The following is an 18,290-nucleotide window of genomic DNA, read 5'->3' as shown; positions in this document are numbered from 1 at the left end:
TTTTCTTTAAGATGATAGTGATGATGATCATACTGATGCTACTAGTACTAGTAAGATGATAATTATGATATTCTAATAAGTAATACATCATCCAGCATTTTTTTCCAGTTCAACCTAGAATTTTCCAAGTTAAAACAGGTCTGACCTTGAAGACTAACACCAAGGTCATGGCGGAAAGCCCATACGTCCCCTACACCCTTTTCCTGCCTGCCTGCCTGCCGCCATTCATGCCATTCAAACACTACATGTGCGACTTGACTCCAAGCATGTCTGCGTGCCAGGCGTCAGTCAATCAATTGCAACAACGAAGAAAACAAACACCAACAAAACGTTTTCCCTCGCCATTATCATCTCAATTGTAATTTGTGTCGCCTTGTCTCTCTGTATCATACAATAACCTGTTCAGACTAAGGGAATTACATGCGTCTGCCATGGGCCCATTCATCACACCATGGACTGGGTGGGTGATGACATCAAATATTGATCATCCAGAGATATTTTCTTTATAACTACTGTGTTAAACAATATTTAAATTCATACGAAACTTCTATGCGATATCACCAAATTATAATAGAGGCCTTCAAATTCATTATTTCGAGGGTCATATTCAATAGGCCATAACTACAGTACAAATGGGAATATTAAAAGGGCACAACAACAAAAAATCTCATAACCAATGTGAGCGGCATTGAAGCCAGTCAACACGACAATTGAGGCCATGGCCTTTGAAGGCATTGGATTGATTTTAGCCCTGAAAATAACTACACAAAATTCACACAGATATATATACTGTATATATACAAGCTGCATGATTTTTATACAAAGTGTATATATACAAGCTGCATGATTTTTATACAAAGTATTTTCCATAGTCTGAAAGAGGGTTCCATTGTAACCAATGTCCAGCTAAGTGTACAATAGAACAATATTATGAGAGGCACTCCACCTGATTACCTTTTCACAACACAAGTGAGCAGCTCAATATTGTACATGTACCTCCCATTGAAAGATAACATACTTCCTATTGCCACTCTCATATTAAAAATGACCTAGTTTCATTTCATCTTTAAACCAGACACATATATACATATTGTTTTTGCATTAATTACATTTTTTGTCCCGGTACCTCCCTACTTACATATTCACACACAGCAGCAGCTTTATGCTTTCGCAGATTAAAAAAATCAAATAACAGCAAACATAAATACAATATGTTTTCTTGTCATTTCAATTTCCTCAAAATCACATGAAACCTAATGTGAAATATAACAACAAATGTTGCTAACTTCACAACCATAAATGTCCATCAGTATCTTCTGAATAGGGATTGTACTCTTTGCTATATCATTATCATCACACTGGCAGTTACAGAGGCAATCCCAAAAGGTCTTCATGTAACACAATACCAGAGTCTATCAAATTCATCTTACATTTCAAGCACTAAGAAATCAGAAAGCTAGTAAAGTGGATAATTTTGTTCATTCAAACCGCGCAAAGCAGGCGTTAAAAAATCAGAGATCTGTCCTCGAAATGATGTCGATAGCCTTGCCCTGGGTTATTCGATACAACCCTTACACAATCAGGAGCATAACAAGTTTTATCTCTTCTGTATTATGCTTTGGTGCATCCAATAATTGCCTTCTTCCTTCCACATAAACGTTATCTTTGGAGTTATCGCAGGAACAAATTTATCAACATTGCCAGATACCCTTTGAGCTCCGTCTGGTGTAACATGTCCGATGCGACACATCTCGCATCGGGCACAGTGATCAATACAACAACATGTCCAAAAGAATTTATGTATAGTAAATATAGCTCACATGCCCTAATGATGTAGGTCAGGAGTTATCCATGGCATCATGTATCACATAAGATCCCTTAAAAGAAAATGAAATTGAAAACTATGGTCTGTAAGCCTAAGTAACAATGCACTCTCGATTTTTTTTAGCCGGCACTTCATTCAATGAGTTGAGGACTGAGAATGCATTTTTAATTATTAAAATGACCCTACATGTACAGTACAAAAATACAAAGTTAATTAGTACTTTCTTTATTCAGACACTTCATATCTTCAGATTGTAAGCAACAAATGTAATTTTTTTTTTCTGAGACAGACTATGACTGACTGTGAACTTGTTGTAGCAATGACGGTTTCCAGATCAGTGGACCAAATCTATTGTTCTCTGGTTGAAACAGGGAATAGTGATTCAAAGAATGGTGACTGGGTACTGTATATACATGTAAGGGCGTTTTACCACTTTTATGCTACATTGCCCCGAATAAGTTAAGTTGGGATGTACCTTTTTATTTCTAAGGTAATGTAGGCCTGGTACAATAATGTTATACTAGAGGCAGGATGGCGTTAATAATGACAGCGTTTATGACATCATAGGCGAATTTCAAATTGATGTTGCATTTCGATTATGCTTCCAAAGCAATTGGGGGAATGCTGATTGTAAATACTCCTTTTGGGGAATTGACAATTGGCGTTTAAATGAAAATATATAAGGATGCAACCATAGTTTGAACCAAACGCGTAAAAACATCTCGATTTGAGCCCGGGAAGGGAATCATTAATGTACACAGGGATGGTTAGCAGCAGGTACATGGTAAAATCGCATACTATTCCAGTAGTGAGGTCCTGTACATGAGAACTGCCATTACTCACTGTTGACATTGGGATTCTAATTAAGATTTCCTAGTCATCAGTCTATGTTTGCCCTGACAATAATGCTTGTCCAATGAGGGGGTAAACTCTGTCTGCAAATACCTATTCAAGCCGACAGTGTTGGCAAAATACAGCTAGGATGAAAATGGCTACAAATTTACGGAAGACAATATTCCATTTAAACACTTTTTACTATTCTACCCCCATTTCCCCCCCCCCCCCCCATCTTTGGAGGCGCCATAGCTCAGTCGGTAGAGCGGGGGATTCGTATTCCGGTGACCTGGGTTCGATTCCCACTTGGTGCGCTAGTGCCCTTTGGTAAGGCATTAATCCTCAGTACCAAGTCCTTCAGAGAGGACTTTAAGCCATCGGTCCTCTGGTTGCTTGCTTACAAGCATTCCCATTCATGCTTTCTATTAGCAATCAGGTAAAAAATCACCACCCCCCCCCCCTTCAACCCTACTCCCTCGCCTTCACTGGACTTTCACTGCCCACCAACGAACCCTTCTTTCTCTCTCTCTTTCTATCTCTATCTACATTTCCCCTGACCTAAATAATTGGTCTGAATGACCAACTGCCGTGGCACATTGAACTTTATATGACCATGAACCTGATTTTTTTTCCCCTTCCTATTCTTCTCTATTCCTCAGTCCATATAGAACAAATTTATACTCCACAAAATTTATTGGATTTACATGTGGACCTGCATGGGTAAAAACCTGTTTAAACGTTAACAATGATTTTTTTTAAATCTAAGCTGTAATGTATATCACCTGTGTCTGTGATATGAATGAAAATGAATCCCTGAAAAAATGCACCAAAATATCATTTAGTGCTTCAAGAAGTAAAAAAATCTAAATATTAACAACATTGAATACAACAGACATCAGAGTTCAGTATTTTGTTTAAACATTAGACCTTTGTAAATGATAACCAATGCACTGCATTGGACTGTAATTTCAAGCCAATCGTTTAAATGGGGAGGGGGTAAGTAGTGACTATTGGTCCTTTAGAACAGGTATTCCTCCCAACAATATATCCATACCCCCTAATATACCACTCCAAAGGTACACAGATTACATAACAGAAGCCCCCTCCAGTTCTTTGCCTTTATTCACACCATACCTGTGTACAATACAGGTGATTTTCTAAGACTGGGTGACGCATTTTGGCAGGAATTTGAGGTGAAAATCTATTCACGGCTCATTTGGCTTATAACAGAACCCTTTCGACCTTTCTGTCAATAGGGGTTTAGTGAAAGACATGTAATCAGATATGTACAGACTATTGACCAGCCGTACATTGATTACACTAAAAGTAAAGGGGTCGGAAAAGTGGACAGGCCTATAGATCTGCATTGTACGGCCACTAGGATCAATGAGCCTGAGCAGATTTAAATACACCTGTATACTATTGAACAAGGGAGCCTTGTTCTGGTAGTGTGGAGTCAATTACATAGGTTTAATTGTTCAGACAAATTGGTTATGCATATCAAATGAAAGCCTATCTCATATCATGTCTGGAACCAATTTATAGCTTGTGTGAAAATATGAAAAAATCAAAGGATATGATTAGTAAGAAGATTTTTTATGAAGACAATGATCTCAATGACTGTATTTGTATTATATTGTCCATGTTAATCAGACCCAGCTTTTATGTATCCACCATCCAATTTCATTAGGACTAACAACATGCACACATCCACCCCTTCATCAAAAAAAATATTAAAAATAAAAATGTGAACACACACACATGCAGAGAGAAACAAATAAAACAATTTCTGGAAATGAACTTCCTTTCGAATTTCAATAAAAGAATCAGATTAAAACAATAACAGCATGGTCTACCTTCATCTAGTCTAATGCCATTCCATCCATCAACATTTCGTCTAACAACCATTTGGTCAAATAGTCACTTTGTCTAATCACCAGTTCGTCTATTAACATTTGGTCTCATATTCAGTTGGTCCAATTCTTATTTCCTTTTCATCCATTTCGCCCAATTTACAATAATTCAAATTAGACCAAATGGGATATGGACTAAATGGCTACTGGACCAACTGATATACAAAATAGTGAGTGGACGAAATGACAATTAGGCCATATGGATAGTGGATGAACTGATGGTAGACCAAATGATAATAGACCAGTTCGTAATTAGACAAATTGGAATTAGACTGATTGGAAATTCACCGGTTTTCACAAGCACATGTGCCATTTTTTTTTTATCCAAGGGCAACCATGGTCTCTAAACCTACTGCATATTCACAGACGATCCACAAAATCAGTACTAATCTGGGTTAAGTAGGAATAGACAACAATAGGAAAAGAAAGAAAGATATTGATTAAAATAATTAAGAATATATATCAAACTAACCTTTGAGAGCCCCGGATAGAAGTTTCTTCGGCAGGTTCACTGGAGGAATTCAAACTCCTATTGTTGCTTTCTTGTGCCTGTAAACAAAAACAATATTAAAAAAAAAATTGAAAACATGTTGCAATCGCTGATGGTCCGGGCTGAAAATATTTATATACATAGAATATAATTCACTGAGCAAAATGCCAAAAATTTCATCAAAATCGGATAACAAATAATAAAGTTACTGAAGTTTAAAGTTTAGCAATATTTTGTGAAAACAGACGTCATGAATATTCATTAGGTCGGCTGATGATGTCACATCCCAACATTCTGTTTTCTTATGTTATTACATAAAATCATAATTTTTTCATTATTTCATACTTGTGTGAATAATATGTCTCCCTTACATGCAGCAATAAATATCTAATGCACTAAATCAGTTGTCAATCCAATTTTTCTAGTTCTTGGAGGAAAAAATTGAATAAACCTAATTTCATATAATAAAATACAAAAGAACAAGTGGAGATGTGACATCATCAGCCAACCTAATGAATATTCATGACGACTGTTTTCACAAAATATTGCTAAACTAAAAAATTCAATAACTTGTTATTTGTTATTCAATTTTAATGAAATTTTCAGCATTTTGGTCAGTGAATTCTACTCTATTTAAGCTATATATACTTACAGCCCGGATCAACCCTTTAAAATCGGAAGAAAAGCATAAATTTTGTGAAAACATTAAGAATTTTTCACCTGTCCAGCTTGAACCAGTAATATGACAAAGTCCTGCCTTGCTGGACTCTCTTCAACTATTTTCTATCCAATGTATCAAAAGTATTTCTTTTGTTATTTTACACTTCTTGTATTGCTTTTTAAAAATTAATTTATTCAAAACAATGTTAACCAAGTTTCACAGGCTTGTACTTGTAATATGTCTAAGTTGTTTCTTTGGTTTTTTTTTCAATGTGATGAACTGGGCCCTGTCTTACAAAGAGTTACGACTGATCCAATCAATCTTAACTTTATGGAAATCCATCAGTGTCATAATTTTTCTACAGGAAATTTGCACTATGTCCTTGGTAAACAAAGAGAAGCACAGTGAATTTTCAAGAAAACAATGAATACATGAACAGGGTGCTACATAACTTTTTAGATGCACTTGCCCTGTTAGGCAAGTAAATTTTCAAATAGTTGGAATACACTTGCCTGAAAATCATTTCACTTGCCCGAAAAAATCCTTGAAAAAAGTTTTACTTCTTCAAAAGAAAATACTATGGTTTTAGAAACCATTGACCTTTTTTTTTCTCTCTCTTTTGACATGAACTGATGTACCTTGTTCTTGCATTTCTTTTTACAAAGTGATTTTATCTTGCCCGCCATGACCAAATTTAGGGTCAGTATATCATATCGACCCAAATTTTGGTAATTCTACTGTGAGAAGTTTGCTTGCCCAATTCGGGCAAGTAGTTTTGGTCTTTACTTCAAAACACTTGCCCGACTATAACTTTTACTTGCCCCGGGCAATCGGGCAAGTGCTTATGTAGCACCCTGACATGAATATAAATCATAGTTAGAAAATAGTTTAAACAGACATGCATAATAGATGTTGCTGGCCATCCATAGTTGCGATTGATCAGATCAATTGCAACTCTTTGTAAGACGGGGCCCAAGGTCTGCAGACAAGCATGTGGCATTCAGGAAAACAAAACCATAGAGTTCAATAACAGGAAACATAAAGCAAGGTCTACATAGCATATCTCTTGTAAAATAAAATATAAATAAACATACATGATCTATGTTTATCTATGCTTCATCCAACTCATGGAAGCTAGACATCAATCACAAACCATGTTAAAGTTTATAAAGCACCACTGCTTTTTGGCTCTCGAATATGAATGAAGTAACACCCCCCCCCCCCCATCAAACAATACAATATATTCTTAACAAAACATGTTTCAGCAAAATCATTTTGCAGGAATGCTACTTCATTCGTTGACTAAATCCCATGTAAAGATCTTTATTATCTATAAGCCATGTATGAATAAGCACATACATGTATAAAGGCAAATATTTCACTTTTCAAAATTCACTTGGGGGATTTGTGGTACAAAGTTTCAATGAATGTTTTTGGTTTTAATGACCACTATTAATGCTAACCAACTATTGTTTGCCCCCATTACATGTTTCGTGACACTTTTCATATTTCTTTATAAAGTTCAATGGACTTTTTTTTCATTGTGTGTTTTCTCGTCTCATCCATTCATGTTAATGTGGAAAAAAAAAAAAATAATAATAATATATATTTTTCCAGCAAAATGTGTCATCACACATCGTACAAAAAAAACATCGCAGTGGTTGAGTGAGCACATGTCATATTATAATTGATGCAAAAAGGTTTTTGTGACTTATCGATTTTTCTTTTTATAGAAATTACTCCTATGACTTTTGAAGAGTGATGATTGTTCCTATCCTCATACCAAATTGTTTTGCTATAACAGGTTTCTTTAAGAAGATATGGTATTTTGAAAAAAAAAATTACTTTTTTGTTGTATTCAAATTAATCACTACCGGTATATAAATGGGGGTACAAATAGCAATTGAGAAACATAATCAAAATCACAGGAAACTACCTAGATCTAGTGCTGTTGTCGGGAACAAAAATCCATGTCGACATGTCGCTTAAAAATTAATCCCGACATCGACAATGTCGACATGAAAAAGGGACTGTAATTTAGCCTAGGCTCCCTTTAATAAAAAAAAAATCATTCGATCATGGAACATAACACTCTCAATGAAATGTATTCACCTTGACACGAGTGATATCCCCACACTAGATCTAGATCTATATAATACAGGCTCAGTTCGGGAAACATTTTCACCGATTTTCACTGGAGAATCAAGTTTTTGTACCACGATCCGGTCTCGAAAGCATTGCGCAATAACACTCGGAGCCAATTTGAGAATCACCAATTACAACAGTGATCATTGCGTATTATCACTGGTACACATGTGCTGCAAACGCAAGCTCCTCAAATTTACAATAAAAAATAATGAAAATCGACCGATAATTTCAGTATCACTTCCGCGGCGATCCGTGCAACGATCTCCAAACGAAGGAAGGGAAGTTTTCTGTGACTTCGTGATATGAAGTAAGCGCTCAATTGCGGCGGTTAAAACTTTGACAAAAACACATGTTCGCTGCTGCTCACGTTTATGTGAAAAGTCATGCATTGAGGCGCAACGTATTATCAAGCACGGTGAATAGCGATGGGTACATATTTCCGTGGATGGGTACGGTGAATGCTACTATGCTACGCTCGCTATAGCGCTAGATATAGATCTAGAGCGATCGTCGGGATCGAGGGCGGCTCGATCGGGCTGGCCGGCCGGCCCCGCACTGACGTATTTCTACTGCCTCGCAGCTCGCAGGTATTCTTTTTTCATTTAATTCGCTGCTAAGCTGAATAAACCTTTTAATCGCGCAAATTACTGTGGACAAATGCTTCTAACTTTTCAGCTAAGCTTTACACTCGTGACTTTAGGCTAGACCCCTTTTTATTTTATGTTTACATGTCGATTTGGGTGCGTGCATGTCGACATGTCAGAAACATTGAAGATCCTTTGTATGTCGACATCAATGTCGATATGAGGCCTATCGACAACAGCACTAACTAGATCAAAGAAGAAATATTGTGAACTTGAATATATCATCATCAGTATGGTGATTATTATATTAATATATACATAAATGTCCACCCCCTCCCCATTCCCGGAGAAATAAAATAAAATCAAAATGTTAATAGGGTAATGAATTGGATTCATCATGGCATAAATGGATGTGTATGAAAATATAGATGTATGTACACAGCAATACCATATGATCATGGACCATTGTGTAATCGAGTGAGTGCCCCCCCCCCCCCACCACTCCAAACTACCACCACCTCAGAACATCTCAATGCTCTTGCTCATCCCTCTTGCTGCTTTTATCAGCTGTCAAGAGCCAAAAGGATATCATGAGAACTATGATTGGTATACATTGAAGCTACATCCCCCCCCCCCCCCCCCGGTATGTTTGAGAAAGGTACCAGAACAAAAACAATTATTCAAGTACGTTGGCAAGCCAGTGAGTAGCAAATCTAATGTTTCAATTACACAATAATTGTACAAGTGGTTTTGTCAAACAGCTAAGTTAAAACACTTTAATCAAAGAAAGTAGGCAGCAGCAAATTTAGGGGCACCAAAGTCTGGGGGGGGGGCGTGGTAAAAATGAAAAGAAAGTTCAATGAAAAACCAAGGTAGCTAAAGGTATGAAGGTTTACAATCAGCATAGGGGCATCATTTTAGCTCTTGCCCTGGGCGCCAACTTCGCTAGATACGCCACAAGCCACTGGATGTGAAAGAAGACCCGTGACAAAATGGTTGGGTAACAATATGTTTAGGCATGCTTCAGATAGCTGACATCAAGGTTACCACATGACACCATTATACCAACATCCGTTTTATTTGCCATCACATACGTACACACATGCCCACAACAAAAGCACAGTTATGACAGTATACACTTATAATACTGCTCACTAGCACATTACTCACTATGTAACATTTATGTGATAGTTTGATACAGATTATAGATAACCCCTACTAATAAATAGGTATTAATAAAAGCTTAATAATACTAAAGCTATAGATCTATTATTTATAATCTTACAGATTTCACAGGTGGGCAAGTCTAGGGCACTTCTTTTCACCTTGCCTCTCTTGACACGGGATGACTGTTTATTATATATTGCCTGTGATCATCACTATAATAAAGCATGTCATTATAAATATCAGCAAGGGTTCTTTCCCCAGTCAAGTGGTGTTTCTTGTTTACTCCCTTCCCCTTAGGTCCCTGCGAGTGGGTTGTTTAGGTTCCTGGCAATGATTTCTAGGTAATAGCGAGGCAGACAAGGTACTAGGCTGGCTATATCTGGTTAATTCCGATTATAAATCCAGTCATAGGGTCCGGGATTGTGGTTATTCCGTTCAAAAAGGCAAGGAGGGGCGCAGATCCAGTAAAAGGACGGCATGGTAGCAGAAGACGCAAGAGTGTGCATGTGCATTTTTGAAGATAGCTGCTTGCTTGCTTAGCTTTGATCTCATTCAAACGAATAAATGGATAGATGACTGATCCGTGCATACACAGCCACCACATGAAGGTATGCAATCAGGCGCTCGATATATTTTTCTATTCGCCCCTGTCTATTTCACGCACACAAACACATGCCAGCTTTGGTTCCGTCAATAGTGTAGACACATTGGTAGAAGCCTGTATAGAATGGAACGGGCAGTGCCTGCCTGCATGCACGCACTTGCACTTCAGGGTTTTTTCCCTATTTCTTTTTATCACCCCCTCTGATTCTGTGGCTGGGGCTGGCTGGTGGATACACAAATCCACACACACACACCACATGGAGGCTTGTGTACTATATGGCATGGAGGACAATAAGATAAGGTTCCCTAATGGTCGGCTTCAAGTTACACACACAGCCCCATATGCAAATAATATGGCAGCCATACATGCAAAATACACATTCTCTCATACACACACACTGAGAGATTTATCACCAAATGTCTCTATATTCAATGACACACACAGACACCCCACACAACTGGATTCAAGTAAGTGGGCTATTACCACTATTCATAGAGGGGAGGTATTTCTTTTTCTTTGATACAGAAGTCGTCCTCGCTAAATTGACAAACTCTTGTAGCTTTTATCTGAACACCATATTATAAGTAAACATTCCCGAACTGTATTAGGCCTATATTGCATGACATGAATCAAAACATCCTTGTTATCATTTGGTTTGTCCAACAAATGATATTGAAATTACAGAAAGCCCTACAAAACATTGAACTAGAGTATGCAAACAATTAGGGACAGTTTTCTCGTTATCAAATATTTTGTTTACATACACCAGCCTGTCCATAAAAAAATTGAAAATGTCACAGCTATTTTACTGGTGCAATCCTTCAGAAGCTTACGTATAAATGTGGACTAGTGAATTAACCATTATTTTGTGTCCCCATTTTTATCTCCACTGCTATTTCTTGCATATTAAAAAAATATGTATTAAGTATGAATGGGTGCCAGACTTTACCTTAATTTTGTGTCCTAGTTTTTATCTATGCAGCTATGTCATGAAGATAAAAAAATATGTAGGCCTACTCGCGATTAATCTATGACGTAGATAAATGACACCTTGCTTTGGAAAGGTGATGTGTATTACTAGCCGTGGAGATTACGCAATTCTTTCCGAATCCTGCTCACATATGCCTCAAGTCAAATTTTCAGTTTTGCAATAAGGAGTTTTAGAATGTAGTGAACGAAAACGGTGTACCAGTCGACTGATCATGAGTCAACATAGTCGTCTGTTCATGTTCACTACAGATACAAATACGTTAGATTTCACTCGACTTGTATGTGTACATTCGTCCACATGAAACGGCGTGATAGGAAGCGGGTATGATACACCAGACCTTCATTTTATAGGAGTGTGATCACGCCGGCGCTCCTACAGCACTCCTAAAAAAATAAGAACAAAATATTGTGCTCCTACTAAAAAAAATTAAACAAGTGGAATGCCTCTGGCCGTCTCACCTGCATCACGCGATTCAATATAGCAGCAGTGCAGATTTTGAAAACTACTATAACTCGCACAAGATGTTCAGTGATACTTGGTTACTCTTATTTCCAAATTTTATGAACTAGACCAATACACTTATAGAGATATGATGGCAATTCAACAAATACGCCCAACGTGGCCAAAGTTCTTTGACCTTACATGACCTTTGACCTTGATCATGTGACCTGAAACTCGCACAGGATGTTCAGTGATACTTGATTACTATTATGTCCAAGTTTTATGAACTAGACCAACACACTTTCAAATTTATGGCTGTAATTCAACAAATACCCCAATTTGGCCAAAGTTCATTGACCCTAAATGACCTTTGACCTTGATCATGTGACCTGAAACTTGCACAGGATGTTCAGTAATACTTGATTACTATTATGTCCAAGTTTCATGAATCAGATCCATAAACTTTCAAAGTTATGATGGTAATTCAACAGATACCCCCAATTCGGCCAAAGTTCATTGACCCTAAATGACCTTTGACCTTGGTCATGTGACGTGAAACTCATGCAGGATGTTCAGTGATACTTGATTAACCTTATGTATAAGTTTCATGAACTAGGTCCATATATTTTCTAAGTTATGATGACATTTCAAAAACTTAACCTTAGGTTAAGATTTGGATGTTGATTCCCCCAACATGGTCTAAGTTCATTGACCCTAAATGACCTTTGACCTTGGTCATGTGACATGAAACTCAGGCAGGATGTTCAGTAATACTTGATTAACCTTATGGCCAAGTTTCATGAACTAGGTCCATATACTTTCTAAGTTATGCTGTCATTTCAAAAACTTAACCTCAGGTTAAGATTTGGTGTTGACGCCGCCGCCGTCGGAAAAGCGGCGCCTATAGTCTCACTCTGCTATGCAGGTGAGACAAAAACCAGTTGCTAAAATTTCACATTTTACATCTTCATATTCATGAAATAGGCACCTATTTTCCATAATTCATTGAAATTATTTTGATTTAGTTGGAAACTAAAAAAAAATGAAGAGCATTCACCTCATTCTTGACTCTGATTTAGGGTGTTAAACACGGTAAATATTGTAGTCCCATATGTAGGTTTTCATGGTGTTGACCAAGTGTTAAACGATCAATAACGATCAAAACGATCAGTAACAGTAAAAAAAAAAAAAAACGTTGCAACACCATGGAAATCTACATGTGGGACTACAATATTTACTGAGTTTAAAACCATAAATCAGAGTCAAGGAAGAGGTGAATATTCTTCATTTTTTCGGTAGTTTCCAACTAAATCAAAATAATTTCAGGGAATTATGGAAAATAGATGACCATTTCATGGATTGGCTCCCAATTCTGATAGTCGGCGAGGGTGAAGAAGTGACCATGTGCAATGCCTTAAATGATGTCCTCTACATCGATGCACGATTCTAAAGCTCCTTAATATTTTGAGTTTTAGGCCTACATGAACAGTACTGGAAAGTGCATACAAACATGTATTGATATTACTGTAATATCACCCCAATTCTGCTCCAAGAATTTTCAGCAATTTTGGTTCTACAATCACCAGGCTATGCTGTGATTTGTTAAAAACCCGATGATAAAGAATAAACATGATTGTACAGTAAATATTACAGGCTTTATCAATAACCTAATTATGAGGTATGCAAAAAAAAACTAGCCCTTAAAATAAATTAGCTTCAATTAATTCAGTAATACCCCCAAGACTATAAAGAAAATGACCGTCTGAAATAAATCATTCATTCCTATCCTAACTGAAATCCGTTTTTACATAGTTGTGCAGATAACATCGCCTAATTGGTGCAATCAAAGTAAAGTTGAACGATTGTGTCCAGTTGACAGAAATATGAGGAAATATATTAATCCTTATCATAAAATGGCAAATAAAGGAAGGGAGGATAATCAGAAAAACCACAAAATAAATACTTTAACAATGAGCAGGATATGCCAGTAATATGAGAACCAACTGACATTGAAGCGTGAATATTGAAATATATGTGTCCATTTAAAGGGGAAGTTCACCCAGACAAAAAAGTTTATTGTAAAAATAGCTTAAAAAATAAAGAAAAATATTGGCAAAGGTTTGAAAAACAAGCAAAGCGATCTTCCAAACTGGATTTCTGAACCGGTTTCCAGTAAACTAGTTTAAGAATCGTAGTGAGAACGGGGTCTAACAGTACTACTACTTTAATCTTACCATTACCCAACTTGCTGTCATCCGGAACTAAACAGGAAAGGCGGGCATTAATCATCGACATTCTTTGATTAACTCTCTCCTATATAAGACCCCTAAAACTGATTTATTATATATACAGGTTGATTTGTGTAAATGTCATGAAGGGTAATAAATAGTAAAGCTGTTCTGCAAAAAGATCATATAAGCATTAAATTCTCTCCAGTATTGTTGTCTTTTGCAGAACCTCTTAAGCAGATCAAGATTTTTTTTCTGAATATGCAATGAGTGAATTCAGAAACATAGAGCTCCTAGTGAAAAGTGAAGAAAACATTTCACCTTTTGTGATATACAGAATATTTTACAAGTGTAATTACCTATGAATAACATTAGGATAATGTGATTTTTTGGCAATGTTGGGATTATTGGAAAAAATGAATATTTCTTAAAACTTACAGATTTGCCATTAACATTACCAAGAAAATTAATTGCAAGAAATTCATTCAAATTTTAATACTCTATTCAATCTGTGTATTCCCCTTTACTGAGATGTTTAATGTTTAATACTCATAAACTCAATACATTGTGAATATGTTACCAGCCTGAAGGCCCCAATGTACTCAGCTCTTTATACAACAAATTTGAAAATGATTTAACAAGACGGAACACAAAGTGTCTCTATGTATATAAGAATGGTCTGGAATGTTTCCATCAATACTTGCATGAATCTCCAACCTCATCGGGAAGAAATGACATCACAATCAAGCATTATTAGTGTAAATTGCGGTGAATCTTGGGGAAATGTGGCCTGAAATGCGACGACGATCTCCCTTGTCAAAACCCTTTCCACTTCCCATCTCCTTACTTCCTCCAAGCCTTGATTTTATACAACAGGGATAGTCTGAGAGATCAGACTCTTTTATATCTGACATCCTCATCTAGGCTCAAACCCATGTCATATTGACAGCCAAAAAAGGGTCTTAGACCCCATTTACACATGGGATGGTTTACTCGTGTTGGCCTCACGCCGGCGTCAAGCCGCCTCCAAAAAATACGAAAAGTGTGTTTACACATAGCAGAAAGGTCGGCTTGACGCCGCCTTGAAGGCGCCTTGACAAACCCCTGTTTACACATACGGTTCGGCGGCCAGCGGCAGGGCCACTTGAAAGTGCGTGATACTGAGGTAATAGAGCTAGATCGATGATGTATTCCATATCATTGAGCAAGCCAATGATCATGTGACTCCCAAAGCCGACCTCAGTCTGCTTTGAGTTTACACATACGAGGACCAGAGGTGGACCGAAATCGTGGCGGCGTCAGTCAACTTGTATGTTCACACATACGTTCAAGGCAGTGTGAGGCCGGCCTCACGCCGCCTTCACTCGTATGTGTAAATGGGTCTTAGTCTGGACCAAGTCCGACCTAAGTGCTCGCATTAAAATTAAGAGATAAAATGAGCAGGGTTGCATGGTATGGTTGTACCAGAATTAGTTTAATCAATGACAGTTACAAGCTCTAGTTATAAGCTACTAAAATCATGCGCACTGACTGGACGAGAGCAAGTTTCTCAGAGAATTCTAGCATATTTATTGAAAACAAGTTTCAAGAAACAGGACTGGACTTCACAAGACAATCTGGTGGAGATCAATTCTAAGGCAGGGGGGGGGGGGGAGGGGAGCCTCCATATGCTGTTTATTTTTTTCTATGGCCGATATTTATTCATCCTATTCATCTGCTGTGTTAGTTTGGTTTCGCTTTCTGCTGCTAAAAATAGCAAAATAAAAATTAAAGAAAGAGAAATTCTTTAGTTGGCAGACTCACGAAGTATGAAATGAGCTAATAGGCCTATACCCTTACAGAGGATACACTTGCCTTTTTATACTCGTATAAACTAGTATAAACACAGATCTTGTTTCACTTTCATATGAATCAATACACCACATGTAGAAACCAACATTTTGGTGATGGCGTACTACTGAAAATATATCAAGAAATAGTACCCCAATCATGAGCCCCCCTCCAAAAAAACCCCAATTCATTCAGTACTGCAACAAAAAAATAAAAATAATAAATGTGGATTTATGAATGTCCAATACATTGCTCCATTATCTAGGTTTGTAAGAGGGTGATTCTGAACTTTTTATACATGAATGCAAATGATGCGACTAAACAAAAATACCCCTTGCCCCTTTATTTTACCTCTTTTATTAAAAAAATACAATTTGTTTTTCTGAAAATCATCCATTTTTTCCAGCGGCTCAAGAGTACACTACTAGAGTTGCCCCCCCCCCCCTCCTCCCAACATGGTGGCTCTGTGCCCGCCTCATGAACAGGAGGTCGTGGGTTCGATCCCCAGCCAATCTTCTGCCTTCTTGTCAGGCACTCAACGTTTTAGAATGGAGAATTATATTAATAACATTGTTATGCAGGGCAAGCTAAAAAAAAAAAAAAGTTCATAATATAAGAACTAAGATGGCTACCATGGGTAATAAAAAATATCATCATTACTAACATGAATGTGAGAACAAATAAGGCTCAACTCTCTATCCTGCCTGTTTCAGTAGTGTATTTGTAGATCTCACTAATATAAAGTACGAAAGATTTATTTGACTATAGGTGGTTTCAGACCGCCTCGAAGTTCGCCAGTTCCAGGTATTCTCTGATCGGGAAATTTACCCCGATCAGAAAATACCAGGTATTTTGGCGGTGTGAAAGCAAACTACGCGTAATATCCCCGAAAGAAAATACCCGATAAATAGTAGGTACTTGGCGAAATTACGAGAACTTTCACGGGGATTTTTCCAAGGTCGTGGGTATTTTGGCGGTCTGAAAGCAAATTACGGGAACTTTTAGCCAAGCGTGTCGTTGGGTGCGGCGCCGTGCATGGGTTGCTGCTGGGCTAGTGATTTTGAATTTCGCGCCTTGCTGCTTATCAGACCATACTGCGCATGCTCGTAACTTCAGGAACTTATCCCGAAGGGTATGTTTCAGGGCGGTGTGAATGCAGGAATAATTAATGGGTATTTTTCAGCCTAAAAAAGTTCTCGTAATTTAACGGGGATTCTTGTGATCGAGGCGGTTTGAAACCACCTTTAGCGGAGTTACCTCAAATAGATTTTGAGGATCAATAAAAATGAGAATACCACTTAATTCTATCAGTGATATAATGTAGAAACCATAAATTTGACATTCTACCAGGATTAATAAGCTGGCACTTGTATAAAAGAATAAATCATACATTTCTTTTTATTTCTAGATCTATTGCATTTTACCATGGTTACACTGAATATACCAGCAATTTTTTTTTAATGTATAAGGTACCTCCTAAAATAACATTGTAAAAGTTTTTTAAATGGGGAAAAAGGTGTGTAATATCTATATGTTATATACATATATATATTTATATGTTATTTAAGGCATTTGCCTTTAAAGAGACACCGCCCCACCCCCTCAGCACTAATGACCACCATGACACCTGAAAACTTAAAGGGGAAGTTTGCCAAGACAAAAAAATTATTAATAAAATAGCAGAAAAAATAATAAAATATATTGGTGAAGGTTTAAGGAAAGTCCATTAAAGATCAAGAAAGTTGTTAACATTTTGAGTTGTTGATTTGTGACGTCATATACAAGCAGCTGCCCCATATGTTCTGTAATTTTAAAAAAGCATAAATTTGAATTTTTCAATGGTTTGTGATGGCTAAATATTTTCTTCTTTCATGATCGGGTGTGAAATAATTTGTCTGTTGATATACTGAAGGTACAATAAAAAACATTTTCAGTTTCTTGAGAAAATGATATTTCATTGATTTTCTTTAATTCACGATACATGAGAAACTGCTCACATATGGCATCACAAATCAAGAAATTAAAATTCCCAAACCATTTTTAAATCTTTGACAGATTTTCCTCTAACCTTCGCCAATACCAATATTTTGTATTATTTTTTCGGCTATTTTTTTACAATGAATTTTTCATCAAGGTAAACTTCCTCTCTACTTACACAGAATTTTTCAGTTCACTTCTAATTTTTTTTTTAGGAGGGTAGGGTGTAAATGATAAATAACTGGAAATGATATATTATTCTATACATAATTATATTCCCTACTAGAACTCCATTCCAAACTGGTGGAAGCTAGCTACTGAATGAACATTATGTTCATGCTTTTATCGGATTCAGTTGATGAACTCATACATAATTCAGTGCAATTTACTAAAACCATCTATAATTCATAAGTGGGAGAAAGGGGATGGGGGGGTTCTCCTTTTTTTTTTCATTTGAAAAAAAGCAATTAACCTCACAGTCCATAAAGGTGTCTCATTAATTTTTTTTCATGGTCATGACAGTGTTCAAACTGTTCAATTTCTAAAATGATTATTACAGTATACATCCTCTATCAATGGCACATCATGAGGGAAATG

General features: G+C 36.9%; 1 long non-coding RNA gene across 1 annotated transcript; it reads right to left on the bottom strand.

The window, feature by feature from the left end:
- Positions 1-595: 595 nt before the first annotated feature.
- Positions 596-10,496, bottom strand: LOC135154308 (uncharacterized). Its single transcript, XR_010293772.1, has 3 exons — positions 9,741-10,496; positions 2,230-5,121; positions 596-2,183 (listed from the first exon to the last, which is right to left on the bottom strand). It is a non-coding gene; the product is annotated as an uncharacterized LOC135154308 (long non-coding RNA).
- Positions 10,497-18,290: the final 7,794 nt, after the last annotated feature.

This window comes from Lytechinus pictus, chromosome 5, assembly GCF_037042905.1.
Source record: "Lytechinus pictus isolate F3 Inbred chromosome 5, Lp3.0, whole genome shotgun sequence".
Lineage (NCBI taxonomy): Eukaryota > Metazoa > Echinodermata > Echinoidea > Temnopleuroida > Toxopneustidae > Lytechinus > Lytechinus pictus.
This window is presented reverse-complemented; position numbering and strand designations above follow the sequence as displayed.